We start from the raw sequence: 17,488 nt of genomic DNA, 5'->3' as shown, positions 1-17,488 counted from the left end.
TGCCTCAGCCTCTGGAGTAGCTGGGATTACAGGCATCTGCCACGATGCCCAGCTAATTTTTTGTATTTGTAGTAGAGACAGGGTTTCACCATGTTGACCAGGCTAGTCTCAAACACCTGACCTCAGGTGATCCACCCGCCTCAGCTTCCCAAAGTGTTGGGATTACAGGTGTGAGCCAGGTCCAAGATCATACAATTTAAAGATCCAGGACCTCAAATCCTTCTTCTTTGTTTGGTTCTGGTTTCAAGAAGTATTTGGTTTTTTAAAAAACTGAGTTTAATAAAATACATTTTAAAAAACTATAGTTAATGTAAATAAACCTGGATAGCAGAGGCTTAATGGTATCTGGAATTGCAGTGTGTATGTTCACAAAACATCAGGCAAAGAACCTTATGAGTTGCAATACGGAAGGCAGGCAGCATCCATTCTAGAATGCCAGAGAGATTGGACAGTTGCAACACACTGATGGAAACTGAAATAAAAGAGATTTTCAAAAGGAAGGACAGATAATAGATAAGGCTTTAACACAGAGTACAAGCAGCGTCATCAGCCCATGGTTAATACAATAAGTATTATAAAATGTAACTTTTTAATCTAACAAAACCATTTGTACTCTCCCAGTCTAATTGGCAATTATTAAATTAACCTAATTCAAAGCAGGTGAACCCCCAGGCACACAAACAGATGGCTAAGAGGCAATTTCAAGTTGAGTTGTCCCTGAATCCCATCCGAAACACATCATTAGCACTGCTCACCTTTTCTACATTTGTTTGAAACTTGGCTCCACTGTTACAAACAAAATGAACAGGATAGGTGGGAGTGAAGAGAATAGCAACTTCCTTGGCCTTTCTTATTTTACCAGTTAGGTAAATCTACTGGATGTTGTAGTGAAACAGTGTTTTCTCATGTCTGGAAGGGGAAGGTGAGGGAGGCTGATGGAAAAGAGGTAGGAGGAACATAATCACCAACTATGGCCATTCTGTTATCTGGGTTCCCAACAAAATTCCTGAAAATGGAGACCTCAGGAAAGGTTCCAGAGATTGGGCTGATCCTAGAAGGCATGCGGCCGGCCGGCAGGGCTGTGACCTACCCGGGCCCCTAGTCCCAGCAGCTGACCTGGCTTGATTACTGCACAGTGCCTCTCTGAGCTCTGAAGGAACTCTACACAGCTCATATGAGCAAATAAGAGCCTTCTCCTTTTCTCTTCTTCCACTCTCACCTTAGGGGAGCATTTGCACCCTAAAGCATGGGGGCCGCCTCAGTATATTTCATGTCAAATACGTAAAGTGCTTACAGGGAGCAGCAGGGCTGGCCGCCTTAGAACACAGTGTCTCCCTTCCCCTTAGATTAGTGCCTGAGTCCTCAACCTCTTCTCCACCCCGTGGCTGACCTCCAGACCCTCCTGGACCTCACCAGCCATCCTAAAAACCCTCTGACCTGGCCTGCCTTTCTCTTATTTCCCATGCCATTCATAGTCCCTCTTCTTTCTCTCTCTGTCATATGTGCACGCACACACACACACACACACACACACCCCAACAACCCTCCACCTCGCCATTCTCCATGCTGCATGCTAGTCCATTTATCTTTCCAAAAGCAGCCATGATTTTATCTCTCCCCTGTTTCCTCGCTCGTTGCTCATCTGATAGAGCTTAGCAAGTCACTCCTCCACAATAACCTGTCTTCCTGGTTTCATAAGCTGCTCATCTCTTCTCATACTCTCTCCCGGCCACAAGGAAGCCTAGTACTCCAAGGCCCTTCATACCTTCTGGTGCCCTTGCACCTGCTTGCTTCCCAGAATAACCCACCCCATAAGCAGCCTCCTTCATGTTTCAAGTCACCCATTTCACAGACCACATCCTTTGTAAAAACTGTGCCGAATCCCCAGACAAAACTACACATCCCTTCTTCCACGTCTGTGCTTATTTCAGGTAGAGCACTTGTCTCATGTCCTATTCCACTCAGTACCTTCAGCACCCAGGACACTGCCAAGCCCATTACAGGCGTTTACACTTTGCTAAATCATTTCATTAATAAAATAATTTATGTGCAATTATTTCTCCTCCACCACTGGTACCTTTAAAGTAGTTGAAATTCGGCAAGCACAACTTTAATCGTTTTATTCCAGCTGGTGTTTTCTAGATTTGCCAGTTCCAAGAATGACCAGAGTACTTGTTAAAAATACAGATTCTTGGGCCCTGCAGCAGGCAGCCCCTGAATGACACTTTACATGGGGGCTGTGGGCATTTGCGTTTGTAGCAAACAATATAGGTAATTCTTATACTCACTTGACTTAGGGTACACTTTTGTCCCCTACTAAAATCTGAATACCTTTGGAAAGAAAGCAACATAGCAAACTTTAAAACTATTTAAATTTCAATGCGAATTATTTGGTAAAGCTTTTTTGCTAAAAGATTTTAACAGAGGGGCTGGGGGAAAGGAAACAGTCATGGGATATATCCAGTTTTGATTTTTGCAAAATGTTTTTTTAATATGAGGCCATTTTATATTCAACCCCTTTGTAATCAAAATACTTACCTAGTAAAATGGTTTCAACAGGCTGACTTCCCACTAACTCTGTTACATCATTTGTCATTTTTAATAAGTAGCATCATCAATTCTTCTAGTGGTTAAATATTGATAATATAAAATATAGATTTAATTATGAAATTTCATTATCATATAAAAGTAAAGTCAAGGAGAATAAACTTTTTACATAAAGGCCATTTTAAGAGAAATTATAATATTTGTAGTCCATTAAAAAAGATATATTTTTAATCAGGAAATATAACATTGTAACTGTGCTTATGTGTATTTCTTTTTTTCTTATAATGAAAGAATTTCTTTTCTTTTCTATTTTTTTTTTCTTTTGGATGGAGTCTCACTCTGTCACCCAGGCTGGAATGCAGTGGCATAATCTCGGCTCACTGCAACCTCTGTCTCCCAGGTTCAAGCAATTCTCCTGCCTCAGTCTCCTGAGTAGCTGGGATTACAGGCGTGTACCACCATGCCCAGCTAATTTTTTGTATTTTTAGTAGTGACGGGGTTTCGCCATGTTGGCCAGGCTGGTCTCAAACTCCTGACCTTAGGTGATCCACTTGCCTCGACCTCCCAAAGTGCTGGGATTACAGGCAGAAGCCACCATGCCCAGCCAAGAATTTCTTATTTGGGTTAAAATTTCCAAAACTACTTAAGTGCAGGCGTGATATGGTCTAACCGTAGTGTTCGATTTTATAAAGGTTGTGACTAGGAGTATTCAAGCCTGATTTCTTTCCTTGACTGGCTTTCATTGCAAAATAACCACTTCATTGGGAAAAACATTTTGTTTCATTATGCCTAGCAACACATCCTAAGAGATACATTGCAAAAGGGGCACACAGAAATCTGTTACACAATGAAATATTCTTTAGTCAAATTCCGTTGAAGTACATTTATTTTTACCATCATTTCTTTTCTTGTAGCAGTCTATCTGGTGTTTAAATGATTATGATTATCTCGAAGGTAGCTTGCCCCAGTTACACTGTGCTCTAAGTTGTGCCTCTCTCCTTCCATTTGAGCAAGGGAACACTAGATGGGAGAAAGTGGGGAGAGGGCTAGAAGGGATGTGGTAGAACACACCACGATGATCTTGAGCTCACTCAGAATCAAACTTCCACATCTCCATTTGGACGCCCACCACACCCCGTCAATAAGACCTGTCCATATCACAACACACTCGCAACCCACTCTTCTCCCATCTTCTCCATCTCAGTAAAGGGCACCAGGTGCTGAAGTTTAAAACCAAGAAGTCGCCCTTGATTCCTCTGTTTCTCAATCTTCAAATCAAATTCATCAGGAAGGCCTTTCCACAGACATGCAAAACCTATCCCCAACTCATGTCACTTTGACTCCCTGCCACAGTCTCCAGGGCAGGTGCCCCACAGCTCACAGGACTGCCCTCAGGGTTACCAGATAAAATACAGGACACCCTAGTACATTGGAATTTCACATACGTATAAATACTTCCCCAATTCAGACTTCTTTCCACCAAGTAGTGAATGCACATTTCCACCTGCTGCCCCTACGAGTTCAGGGTCACCAGGAGAGTAATCTCAGTCTGTACAAAAGAGATGGTTGATGCAATTACTTGAGTATTTCATTGTATTTTAACCTTGTAATTTTTAAAATTTAGTAAAAAGCCAGTCGGGTGCAGTGGCTCATGCCCATAATCCCAACACTTTAGGAGGCCGAGGTGGGCGGATCACTTGAGGTCAGGAGTTTGAGACCAGCCTGACAAGCATGGTGAAACCTTGTCTCTACTAAAAAAATAAAATAATATATATATATATTAGCTGGACATGGTGGTGGGTGCCTGTAGTCCCAGCTACTCAGTCGACTGAGGCAGGAGAATCACTTGAACCTGGGAAGCAGAGGTTGCAGTGAGCTGAGATTGTGCCACTGCACTCCAGTCTGGGTATCAGAGCGAGACTCTGTCTCAAAAAAAAAAAAAAGTCAGTAAAAAGCCAAAAAAACAAGGTGTTGATACAAAAACTACAAAAAGCAGAGATGCCACAAACCTAATTCAACTGCAACAAGATGAAAATCACAAGGCAGGCTGAAAGCAGGGACTCTTTAGCTATAAGCAAAACAATTTTTGACTTAAGCTTATAGCGTTATTGGGAAGAAAATACATAAAATTAAAGAACAAAAATGAAACCTGAACATATCTTGAAAATTATGTCAGGCCGGATATGGTGGCTCACGCCTGTAATTCCTGCACTTTGGGAGGCTGAGGCGGGCGGATCACGAGGTCAGGAGATCGAGATCATCCTGACTACCACGGTGAAACCCCGTCTCCACTAAAAATACAAAAAAAATAATTAGCCGGGCGCGGTGGTGGGAGCGTAGTCCCAGCTACTCAGGAGGCTGAGGCAGGAGAATGGCGTGAACCCGGGAAGCAGAGCTTGCAGTGAGCCGAGATCGCACCACTGCACTCCAGCCTGGGCGACAGAGTGAGACTCCGCCTCAAAAAAAAAAAAAAGAAAAAAAAGGAAATTATGTCTAACAACCCCAAAATTCATATGGAACCAAAAGAGAGCACAAATAGCCAAAGCAGTCCTGTCCAGAAGGAGCAAAGCTGGAGGCATCATATTACTTGACTTCGAATTATTCTGCAAGAATATAGTCACCAAAACAGCATGGCACTGGCATAAAAATAGATACACAGATCAATGGGACAGAATAGAGAACCCAGAAATAAAGCCATAAATCTACAGCCAACTGATCTTTGACAAAGTCAACAAAAACATACACTGGGAAAAGGATATCCTTTTCAATAAATGGTGCTAATAAGGGAGGAGACCACCCCTCATATCATCTTATGCCCAATTTCTGCCTCCAAAGAAAGAAGAAGTAAAAACTAAAGGCAGAAATGAAATCCACAGGCAGACAGCCCAGCGCTGCATCCTGGGCCTGGTAGTTAAAGATCGACCCGACCTAATCAGTTATGTTATCTATAGATTACAGACATTGTATAGAAATGCATTGTGAAGGCCAGGCGCGGTGGCTCAAGCCTGTAATCCCAGCACTTTGAGAGGCCGAGATGGGCAGATCACGAGGTCAGGAGGTCGAGACCATCCTGGCTAACACGGTGAAACCCCGTCTCCACTAAAAAATACAAAAAACTAGCTGGGTGTGGTGGCAGGCGCCTGTAGTCCCAGCTAGTCGGGAGGCTGAGGCAGGAGAATGGCAGGAACCTGGGAGGCGGAGCTTGCAGTGAGCTGAGATCCGGCCACTGCACTCCAGCCTGGGCGACACAGCGAGACTCATCTCAGGAAAAAAAAAAAAAAAAAAGAAATGCATTGTGAAAATCCCTATCTTGTTTTGTTCCAATCTAATTACTGGTGCATTCAGCCCCCAACTCACGTACCCACTGCTTGCTCAATCAATCACAACCCTCTCACGCACACCGCCTTAGAGTTGTGAGCCCTTAAAAGGGACAGGAATTGCTCACTCGGGGAGCTTGGCTCTTGAGACAGAAGTCTTGCTGATGCCCCTGGCCGAATAAACCCCTTCCTTCTTTAACTCGGTGTTTGAGGAGTTTTGTCTGCCTCCCATCCTGTTACACTACAAAAACTGGTTGCCATATGCAGAAGAATGAAACTGGACTCCATATCTCTTACCATATACAAAAATCAACTCAAGATGAATTAAAGACTTAAATGTATGACCTGAAAGCATAAAAATACTAGAAGAAAATCTAGGGAGAACACTTCCGGACATTGGTCTAGGCAAAGAATTCATGACTAAGACCTCGAAACCACAGGCAACAAAAACAAAAGTTGACAAATGAGATTTACTTAAACTAAAAAGCTTTGCACATCTAAAGAAATACTCAATAGGAATGAAAAGACAACCTGTAGAATGGGAGAAAATATTTGCAAACTGTGCATTCAACAGAGGACTAACAGGCAGAATTTACAAGGAACTCAAACAACTTAAAAAAAAAAAAAAAGCAAACACAAACACACACACAAACAACCCCATTAAAAAGTGAGTAAAGAACAAGAATACATGTTTTTCAAAAAAATACATACAAATAGCCAGCAACCATATGAAAAAAATCCTCAACGTCACACATTGTCCATGTGTGTAGATTATTTAGCTCCCACTTATAAGTGAGAACATGCAGTATTTGACTTTATAAATTGTTTCACTTAAGATAATACTGCATGTTCTCACTTATAAGTGGGAGCTAAATAATCGCACACATGGACACAGAATGTGGAATGACAGGCAATGGAGACTTTGAAGGGTAAGAGGATGGGAAAGGTGTAAGAGAGAAATTACTTAGTGGGTACAATGTGTGCTACTCAGATGATGGTTACACTAAAGGCCCAGACTTCACCACTGTGTAATATATCCATGTAACAAAACTGCACCTGTACCTTTTAATATTGTATAAGTAAAAAAGAAAGAAAATTATGTCTAAAAAGGAATGTGCAATTATAAATGGTTTAAACAGCCTGGGTGTGGTGGCTTAGGCCTGGAATCCCAACACTTTGGGAGGCTGAGGTGGGCAGATCACTTGAGATCAGGAGTTCGAGACCATCCTGGTCAACATGGTGAAACCCTGACTCTACTAAAAATACAAAAATTAGCAGGGCATGGTGGAGGGGGGCGCCACCTGTAATCCCAGCTACTTGGGAGGCCAAGGCAGGAGAATCACTTGAACCTGGGAGGTGGAGGTTGCAGTGAGCCGAGATTGTACCACTGCACTCCAGCTTGGGTGAAACAGTGAGACTCCGTCTCAAATAAATAAATAAATAAATAGTTTAAACAGCTTAGCTGTCTGGGAATTGATGCCCTTATCACCTTTAATTCTATTTTTAGCTTTCAAGCTTAGGAGGAAAAAACGGGCTGCCTGCAAATCATCCATGGCATGGCTAACGAGCAGTGTGACCAGGTCCTCAAGCAGCATATGCTAATCCCTCCCAGGATTTTATAATCCTCTTTATTCATTAGAACTGTTGGAGTTTCTAAAGAAGTAAAACTTGAAGTTTTGGTTTCAACCCTTACGATCTGCTAAGGTAATAAACTGTTTGCAACAGTATTAAATATTTAATTTAAATATGCATTTTTAAAATATCCATTTTTTAAAAGTTGTGTTTATTTATTTTAACTACTTACTTATTTATGTGAAACAGGGTCTCACTCTGTCACCCAGGCTGGAGTGCAGTGGCCGTATCACAGCTCACTGCAGCCTCAACCTCCCAGGTCCAAGCAATCCTCCCACCTCAGCCTCCCTAGTAGCTGGGAGCACAGGTGTGCACCACCAAGCCCTGTTAATTTTTTTATTTTTGTAGAAACAGGGTCTCCCTATGTTGCCTAGGCTGGTCTTCAATTCCTGGGCTCAAGCAGTCCTTCCACCTGGGCCTCCCAAAGTGCTGGGATTACAGGCATGAACCACTATGCCCAACCAATTTTGATTTTCCACCAAAAAAAAAGCACCTACAATGAAAGGTAAAGATCCTAACTGTGCTGACATCAGTTCTGATAGATGTATGTGCCCACGTAATCACCTTCCAAAACCAGACACAGAGTTTCCTTGCCACCTCGCAGGCCTACTGTGCTCCTTTCTGAGGCATCCCCTCTCATGACCACTGTTCCTGAACTTCACAGAAATGAAGTGCATATTCTCATCTGTTTGACTTATTTTATTGAAAATAATGTTTATCAAAGAACACATTATAGGTGAAAAAAAAGTTTTTGAGATTCAATCAGTGTTTAATATATCAGTGTCTCATTTTTTGGTTGAGTAGTATCCCATTTTATGAATATTATCAAAATGTTTTGAACCACTCTTCTGATAATGGACATCTGAGATATTTCCAGAGTTGTATAATATTATGAATAAAGCTGCCATATATAGAACTGTACATGTCTTTTCGTGGACCTATGTTTTTCTTTCTCTTGGATTAATACCTAGAAGTGGAATTCCTTGGTCATGAGGCAGGTGTATGTGGATTTTCTAAGAAATGACCAAAAGGTTTCCTGCAAGTGGCTATACCTGTTTATACTCATCTTCCTGATCCTTGCCAGCATTTGGTCAGTCTGTTTTGTAAGGGATGGCAATGGTTCACTGAGCAAGCATTCATGACCCAGGAAGAGGAAAAATCAATAGGACAGGGTTATTAAGGACAGGACTCTCAGCTTACAGGAGAGCTGTTCCTTCTTCCTCCATCTGGAGGCTGACACCTCAGCTCAACTGTTGTTTAAATGGGGTTCATTTCATTTATTTTCTCTGTCTCTCTCCTCTCTCTCTCTCTTTTTTTTTTTCTTTTTTTTTTTTGGTAGAGACTGGGTCTTGCTATGTTGCCCAAGTTGATCTCAAATTCTTGACCTCAGCCAGGCGCGGTGGCTCACGCCTGTAATCCCAGTACTTTGGGAGGCCGAGACAGGTGGATTACCTGAGGTGAGGAGTTCAAGACTAGCCTGGGCAACATGGTGAAACTCCGTCTCTACTAAAAACACAAAAATTAGCCAGGCGTGGTGTAGGCGCGTGTAATCTCAGCTACTTGGGAGGCTGAGGCAGGTGAATCACTTGAACCCAGGAGGTGGAGGCTGCAGTGAACCGAGATCACACCATTGGACTCCAGTCTGGGCGACACATTGAAACTCTGTCAAAAAACAAAACAAAACAAAACAAAAAAACAAATTCTTGGCCTCAAGCAGTCCTCCCACCTCAACCTCCCAAAGTACTGGTATTACAGGCATGAGCCACTGTGCCTGGCCCACTTATTTTCTTTTTTATCAAAGCATTTTCATGTACTCTTTCACAACTAACCCCTATTAAATCCTGATAAGAAATTCTAACAGATGGCAAAAGATGACTCAGAAATGGAATAATTTGCCCAGAGTTTACAGGGCGACCTCACCATCCCAGCCCTCTAACTAAACAGGTGCTGCATATCTGCACATATCAGATGAACTACTCTACAGAAAAAGAAAGAAAAAGAACACCATCGAACCACTGAAAGCTGCGAGTTATGTAGAACCATGCTGCACTTGGTGGTTTCCAACTACATGCCCCTTTCTCCCCATGGGCTTCTTTCCACAAGTCAGGGTGAATGGGCGAGCTCTGGGACTGCCAGAGGTGTGCCCCAGGAACAGAGGAGTGGGCTCTTTGCATGGGAGACGCTCCAGGCCTGAACGGGAAGTCCCTGGAGCAAGGGAAGCTCCATGCACTCACATGATGCATATGACACAGGAAAGGCAATGGGGTTTTGGTGAGTGAGGCTCTCCCAACAGATGGCAGAGGAGTGAGGCTCTCCCTGCTCCCCTGCCCACCCCATAGGCCTCTTAAGTGTTTGGGGGTGACTAGGAAAAGAAAGGACTCCAACCCTGGGAAACTATCTATCCTCTAAACTGGGACCTTTGTAGTTTCCTTTTCTCAAGATGAGCTTGCGGTAGCTTTTCTAGCTGGGTAGCTAGCAATTCTGGACACATCTCAGCACTCCAGGACATCTGACATTCAGGTGGGAACTGACTGGATACTAACAGGGCCACCTTAATTCACTGATCACCATGTTTTCTTTTTTCTTTCTTTCTCTCTCTCTCTCTCTCTCTTTCTTTCTTTCTTAGATGTAGTTTCACTCTTATTGCCCAGGCTGGAGTGCAATGGCACGACCTCGGCTCACTGCAACCTCCACCTCCCAGGTTCAAGTAATTCTCCTGCTCAGCTTCCAGAGTAGCTGGAATTACAGGTGCCTGCCACCATGCCTGGCTAATTTTTTGTATTTTTAGTAGAGATGTGGTTTCACCATGTTGGCCAGGCTGGCCTTGAACTCCTGACCTCAGGTGATCCACCTGCCTCAGCCTCCCAAAGTGCAGGGATTACAGGCATGAGCCACCACGCCCAGCCAGATCACCATGTTTTCTAAAATAGCCCAAAGACTCCCACATAGCTGAATCTAGTAAAATGATTCTCATCCTTGGTACACAAGCAGAATCACCCGGGGAACTCTAAAAAATACTGATGCCTGGGTCCTCTACCATTCCCATTTCATTGGTTAGGGAACAGCTTGGGCATGAGGAGGTTTAAATGCTCCCCACTGATTCTAATAGTAGCCAGGGTTGAGAACCACTGGTGACATCCCACACTACAACCTTACCTGCTTTTGAGAAAGGGTAAAATGCACAGTCCAACAAGGCAGGGAACCTTGTCAAACCCTGAGCTCCACCTTAGAATTGAAATCATAGCAATGGAAACCATCTATGTTTCTTTATCTTTTTTTTTTTTTTTTTTTTTTTGAGACGGAGTCTCCCTCTGTTACAAGGCTGGAGAGCAGTGGCGCGATCTTGGCTCACTGCAAACTCCACTTCCCAGGCTCAAGCAATTCTCCTGCCTCAGCCTCCCGAGTAGCTGGGATTATACGCTGAGTCACCGTGCCTGGCCATGTCTTTATCTTTTATAGGTGCAGATCTGCAGGGTAACACATACAGAAATTATCTTGTGATTATCTTGTGTGGCATAACAATTCCAGCCCTATTAAAGAGTGGGGACTGGAATTTATCCACTGCCAATCTTTTGCTCAGAAAAAAGGGTGAGCTGTGATTGACAAATAGAACCCAGGATTGTAAATACATTTGCTGGTGTTCAGTAAAGTTTAGTAAAGTTGAATTTCATATCATATTTCATATCATATTCTAAGAAATTTATTTTCATTCCATCAACCCGACAGTCAAATAATTGAGTTACTTACTCTTGAATTTGGTTACACTATAGCCATAAAGAAAATGGTAGTATTTACAAAGTATTAGCTTCAGGGTATATTTTATTTAAAAAATTGTTCATTGTACTTATTTCAGATTTATCTGTAAAAGTCCTGCTATTATTTTTTTTTTTTTTATTTCAGGAGTCATTCTACCTCATTGTTTATCAACTTCAGAGAACAAACTTTTTACAAGTGATAAAGTAATTCTACTTTATGTTTGAAACTCCAAGCTCTATATAAATGATAAAACACTTTTCTTTTTTTAGACACTGTCTTACTCTGTTGTAATGGCACAATCACAGCCCAATGCAGCTGCGACCTCTGAGGCTCAAGCAGATCCTCCCATCTCAGTCTCCCAAGTAGCTAGCTGGGACTATGGGGCATGCCGGCATGCCTGACTAATTTCTTTTTATTTTCTGTAAAGATAGGGTCCCTATATTGCCCAGGCTGGTGTCAAACTCCTGGGCTCAAGTAATCCTCCTATCTTGGCCTCCCATAGTGCTGGGATTACAGATGTGAGCTATCATGCCCAGCCTGGATAAAACACTTTAAATTCTACATTTAGAATAATAGCCAGGTTAATCATACATAGGTAACAAGTTACTTTCAAAAGGAAGGTCTCAATAAACCTAAATTATTCAAATTAGATTATCAACATAGAAACAGAAAGAGCTTACAGTGAAAACTGTCCTTCCGGGAAATGAGTTATCCCTGATGTTAAAGGGAAAACTTACGAAAGCAGCAAACTTTCAATCTATTCAGCTCATGAAAAATTGCTAATCAAAAGCACTCAAGTAATTTATTAGTCTCTTGTTGAAGTTTATTTCGTCTTTGTCTACTTTCCCTCACAGGGCATGATACAGAAGCCTTAATATTTTCATTGTTCCCTACTGGAATCTCTGTTCTTTTGAATACTTTAAATAAACACCTCAAAGAAGAGCTGCTCACAATGAAGACAACTTCCCATTCAAGAAAGTACCAGGCCCGGTGCAGTGGCTCACGCCTGTAATCCCAGCACTTTGGGAGGCCGAGGCGGGCGAATCACTTGAGGTCAGGAGTTCGAGACCAGCCTGGCCAACATAGTGAAACCCCATCTCTACCAAAAATATAAAAATTAGCTGGGCGTAGGCCGGGCGCAGTGGCTCACACTTGTAATCCCAGCACTCTGGGAGGTTGAAGCGAGCAGATCACGAAGTCAGGAGTTCGAGACCAGCCTGGCCAATATGGTGAAACACTGTCTCTACTAAAAAATACAAAATTAGCCAGGTGTGGTGGCACGTGCCTGTAGTCCCAGCTACTCAGGCGGCTGAGGCAGAAGAATTGCTGGAACCCAGGAGGTAGAGGTTGCAGTGAGCGGAGATCGCACCACTGCACTCCAGCCTGGGTGACAGAGAGAGAGGCTCCGTTTCAGAAAAAAAGCCTCATTCTAGATGAGAATGGGCATTGTTGATCATGGTGTCCAAAAATAGTTAATGTGGCTAAACTGAGACAGGTTATGCTTCCATCACAGTATGCATATTGCAGTGGTGACAATGAGACCTGTAACATTTTGCCATGCTTATGAGTAAAATATGTAGGAGAAAAATGTTGACTTTTCAGTATTAGAAACAAAATAACATTTAAGTAATAAGGAATTTTCAGTTCTTGTCTCATAGGACTACTTTTTTTTTTTCCCGTATGTTATATATTGACTGAAACATTGTAATGTGGTGCATGACTGTGTTTTGGATCAGGTGTCAAAATACAAGTGTACTTTGTACAATTCAACTTCTAGAAAAAAAAATAGCTGGGCGTTGTGGAGCACACCTGTAATTCCAGCTACTTGGGAGGCTGAGGCAGGAGAATTCCTTGAATCTGGAGGGCGGAAGTTGCAGTGAGCCGAGATCCGAGATCACGCCACTGCACTCCAGCCCGGGCTACAGAGCAAAACTCCGTCTCAAAAAAAAAAAAAAAAAAAAGAAAGAAAGAAAGTACACTGTTATGGCCAGGTGCGATGGCTCATGCCTATCATCCCAGCACTTTGGGAGGCCAAAGTGGGCGGATCACCTGAGGTCGGGAGTTCCAGACCAGCCTGACCAACATGGAGAAACCCTGTCTCTACTAAAAATACAAAATTAGCCAAGCGTGGTGCCGCATGCCTGCAATCCCAGCTACTCATGAGGCTGAGGTGAGAGAATTGCTTGAACCTGGGAGGCGGAGCTTGCGGTGAGCCAAGATCGTGCCATTGCAGTCCAGTCTGGGCAACAAGAGCGAAACTCTTCTCAAAAAAAAAAAAAAGAAAAAGAAAAAAAAAGAAAGTACACTGTTAGGTTTTTTAGAATGATAATACATCATTACTGACTCACTTGGCTTCGGCAACCAGATCCTTTCCTGTGTTTGTGCAGTCATGACTCCATTGCTGTCCTGAGGTAGTATATTAACCCAAATCACAGTCCAAATGTCATTTTTGCTTTAGGTTCTTCTCTATTTATCTTTGATTGAGCCAGGAAATGCAACTTGATAATGACTCAGCACAAGCTATTCAGCTGGGAGCCGGTTCCTAGCCACATCCAGCTCTGCGTTGGAAAGGTCTGAAGTGGTCAGCCTAGGATAGAGCAGTGCTGCTGTAGCTCCCAGGTAGGGTTTCCTTAAGTGTACGCCCCATGCTCTTTCTGAATCAGCACTGAAAATATTCATTCAGGACCTCCCCCAGCCCTACCCGACCCCACAGAGCGGGAGCAATACATTCCTCTGCCTGGCGCCAGGCCCTAGGCTGCCAGGTTTGGGGGATACTACTAAGTCCAGGGAAACCACCAGAAGTAGTTCCAGGGAGGTCACAGGTGTGCAAAAGAAGAATCCCATGCATGAGTCCAAGAAGTCGTCCAAGGCCTGGCCTTGAGATTAAACAGTTCAATCAAACAGTTCCTTTCATATTAAAGTCAATGTAAAAACACCTCCACTTAACACTGACTTCATCAGACAAGAGAAAACTGGGGTTTTGCTTAAAGAATCATCTGACAGCCTCAGTAATGAAACGAGGTGGGGGAATTCGATCAGTTTTCCTGTTTTAAAGGACGAGGTGAAGTCTTACCCATTTTGTAACTGCTATTCTAATCAGAGAATATTCAGAAGTGGAAATATCTATTTATAAAGTATTATGGGGGGAGGGAGAGGAAAAAAAAGTATTAGGAACATCATATGAGACACACAGCCATGAAGGGCCCAAGTGCTGACTGAGCAAAAGCACTGGCAGTATGGCTTCCATCACTTCCCAATAAACTAGTTGTGCTCAGGCATCATAGAGGCACTGCTGCAAATGCCACCAAGAAACCAGAACAGGAAAGGGGCTCTGTGGCTCACTCAATCCACATCTTCTTTGCCAATTATCCTCCTTTTTGTTGTTAGTAAACTCTCAACTAGAACCTTAACAACTTTTCAATGTCCAAGGTTTTGTAGCAGCATTTTAAGGTAAAGAGTTAGGAGAATATAAAATTTCCAAGAGCTACTCTCCTTAATGTGGGAAAAAACGCAAGTGTTTAGCAAAAGAAAAGTATGAGATACATACTGAAGAAAAGGTTTAATCCAAACATAATTAAATCTTAGCTATAAAATAAATTGGTAGCTTTGCTTTGGCAAAAGAAGAAAATTAAGCTGGGCACAATGGCTCACACTTATAATCCCAATAGTTTTGAAGGCCAAGACTGGAGGACTATTTGAGGCCACGAGTTCGAGACTATCCTGGGCAACATAGTAAGACCCTATCTCCACCAAAAAAAAACAAAAAAAAAAATTAGCTGAGCATGGTGATGTGACTCTGAAGTCTTAGCTACTCGGGAGGCTAAGGCAAGAGGATCACTTGAGCCAAGGAGTTCAAGGCTGCAGTGAGCAATGTTCACATCACTGTACTTCAGCCTGGGCAACATAATGAAATCCTATCTCTAAAAAAAAATTAAAAATAAAAAGGAGGAAAATTATTTTTCCCCCAACAAATACTGACACTTATAATAGATATAAACTAAGTTGTCAGCCGAAGTTAATGCAGAAAAGCTCAACTGGCTTGACACTCATCATGCTTTAAACTTGATGTAATGTTTACATATTCATTGCAATTCCAATGAATTTCTTTTCTTCTTCATTGTTCCAAGCTATGGTTACAGTAAAAACTGCACCCAGTTGGCAGAACCGGGGCCTCTCTTGTTTTGGCCGTGCTGACTGGTTTTCAGTGTCTGAGTTCTTGTCTTCCTCAAGTCAAAGTGGCGGCACATTAGATTCCTGGAGCAGGAGAGTTAAGCTTGAGCCAAACATCCTGGGTCCAAGTTCCAGCTCCACCTCGTACAGGGACATGACACTGGCAAGGTAATTAATCTTTACTTATCTGCAGAAAAGGGATGATAAGGCTGTGCACGGTGGCTCATGCCTGTAATCCTAGCACTTTGGGAGGCCGAGGCAGGTGGATTGCCTGAGCTCAGGCATCCGAGACCAGCCTGGGCAACGCGGTGAAACCCCATCTCTACTAAAATACAAAAAAATTAGCCGAGTATGGTGGCACGCACCTGTAATCAGCCGCGGGAAGCTGAGACAGGAGAATTGCTTGAACCGGAGGCAGAGTTGCAGTGAGCTGAGATCATGCCTGCACTCCAGCCCTGGAAGTGACGCTGGTGAGAGACCTATCTCAAAAGGATGATAACTGGCCGCAATTTCAGTTGTTATGAGGATTGGCTGAATACGATCTTGAGGAGTGTTTAGAAGAATGAATGACATACCGTGTATACTCAATAAATGTTCCCTGCATTATATTTATTATATATTTCCCAGAAGTGATCTTATTCCTGTGTTTACATTTTTTTTTTTTTTTTTTTTTTTTGGGCCAGATCTCGCACAATGTCGCCCAGGCTGGAGTGCGAATGTGATCCCGGCTCACTGCAAGCTCCGCCTCCGGGTTCGCCATTCTCACGCCTCAGCCTCGGTAGCTGGGACTACAGGCACCGCCACCTGGCCCGACTGATTTTTTGTATTTGCAGTAGAGGCGGGGTTTCACCATAATTAGCCAGGATGGTCTGCCCGTCTCCTGACTTCTCAGTCACCACGCCTGGGCACCCAAAGTGCTGGGATTACAGGCTTGAGCCACCGCGCCCGGCCTCCTGTGTTTACATTTAAGTTAATGTATAAAGTCTGCTTGATAAACTAAAATCAAGGACATTATGTTCCACATATTATAATTGTGAGTTTTTAAAAATAACCTTTCAAAGTTAAATAAAACAAACACATCAGTTTAGGAGTCAGGCTGACTTGGGTTCCATTTACTTAGTAGTTAGGTAAGCATAATATTTATTATCCCTAAGCATCTGTTTCCTTACCAATAACAAGAATATCAATATTACACCTTTTAAGGAATTGACTACCTAACAGAAGACAAATATTTAATAAAGGATTGCTATTTTTACTGTATTTTCTGTGAAAGGTAATTATTGCCTGTAAAGTAAAACAAGTAGTAATTGTTCCGGCATTATTGTAAAACTCTTCCAACTAAGAAAGAAACTTAGCTGAGCGCAGTGTTTCATGCCTGTAATCCCAACATTTTGGGCAATATATGGAGACCTCATCCTTAAAAAAAAATTTGAAAATTAGCCCGGCACAGCGGTGTAACACCGGTGGTCCTAGTTACTCAGGAGGCTGAGGCAGGAGGATCACCTGAGCCCAGAAGGTCAGAGGCTACAGTGATCTGTGATTGTGCCACTGCACTCCAGGCAACAGAACAAGAAACTGTCTATTTTAAAAAAGGAAATCATTAAAACCAGTTTCCTGGAATTTATTATAGAGATAGAAATAGATTAGTGACTGCCTAGAACAAGGGCAAGAGAGTAGTGAGGGCTAAAGGGTACAGAATTTCTTTTCGTATATTAAAAATGTTCTAAAATTGATTGTGGTGATGATTTCACAACTCTGTGAACATACTAAAAATCACTGGATTGTATACTTTGAGTGAATTATACAATATGTGAATTAAATCTCCATAAAGCTATTATTCGGCTCGGTGTGGTGGCTCACACCTATAATCTCAACACTTTGGGAGGCCAAGGCAGGTGGATCATCACTTGAGTCCAGGAGTTCAAGACCAGCCTGGGCAACATGGCAAGACTTTGTCTCTAATAAAAATACAAAAATTAGCTAGGCATGGTTGCACGTGCCTGTGGTCTCAGCTACCTGGGAGGCTGAGATGGGAGGATTGCTTGAACACGGAAGGCAAAGGCTGC

At 42.7% G+C, this 17,488-nt stretch overlaps 1 protein-coding gene and 1 non-coding gene across 4 annotated transcripts in view; one reads left to right on the top strand and one right to left on the bottom strand.

Annotated features, from left to right (window-relative positions):
* The window catches only part of LYN (LYN proto-oncogene, Src family tyrosine kinase), a 139,424-nt gene that overhangs the window by 102,608 nt on the left and 19,328 nt on the right, over positions 1-17,488 (bottom strand). The window lies entirely within an intron of this gene.
* LOC116268744 lies at positions 12,673-12,805 on the top strand. Its single transcript, XR_004175911.1, has one exon. It is a non-coding gene; the product is annotated as a small nucleolar RNA SNORA1 (small nucleolar RNA).

Source organism: Papio anubis, chromosome 8 (assembly GCF_008728515.1).
Source record: "Papio anubis isolate 15944 chromosome 8, Panubis1.0, whole genome shotgun sequence".
Lineage (NCBI taxonomy): Eukaryota > Metazoa > Chordata > Mammalia > Primates > Cercopithecidae > Papio > Papio anubis.
This window is presented reverse-complemented; position numbering and strand designations above follow the sequence as displayed.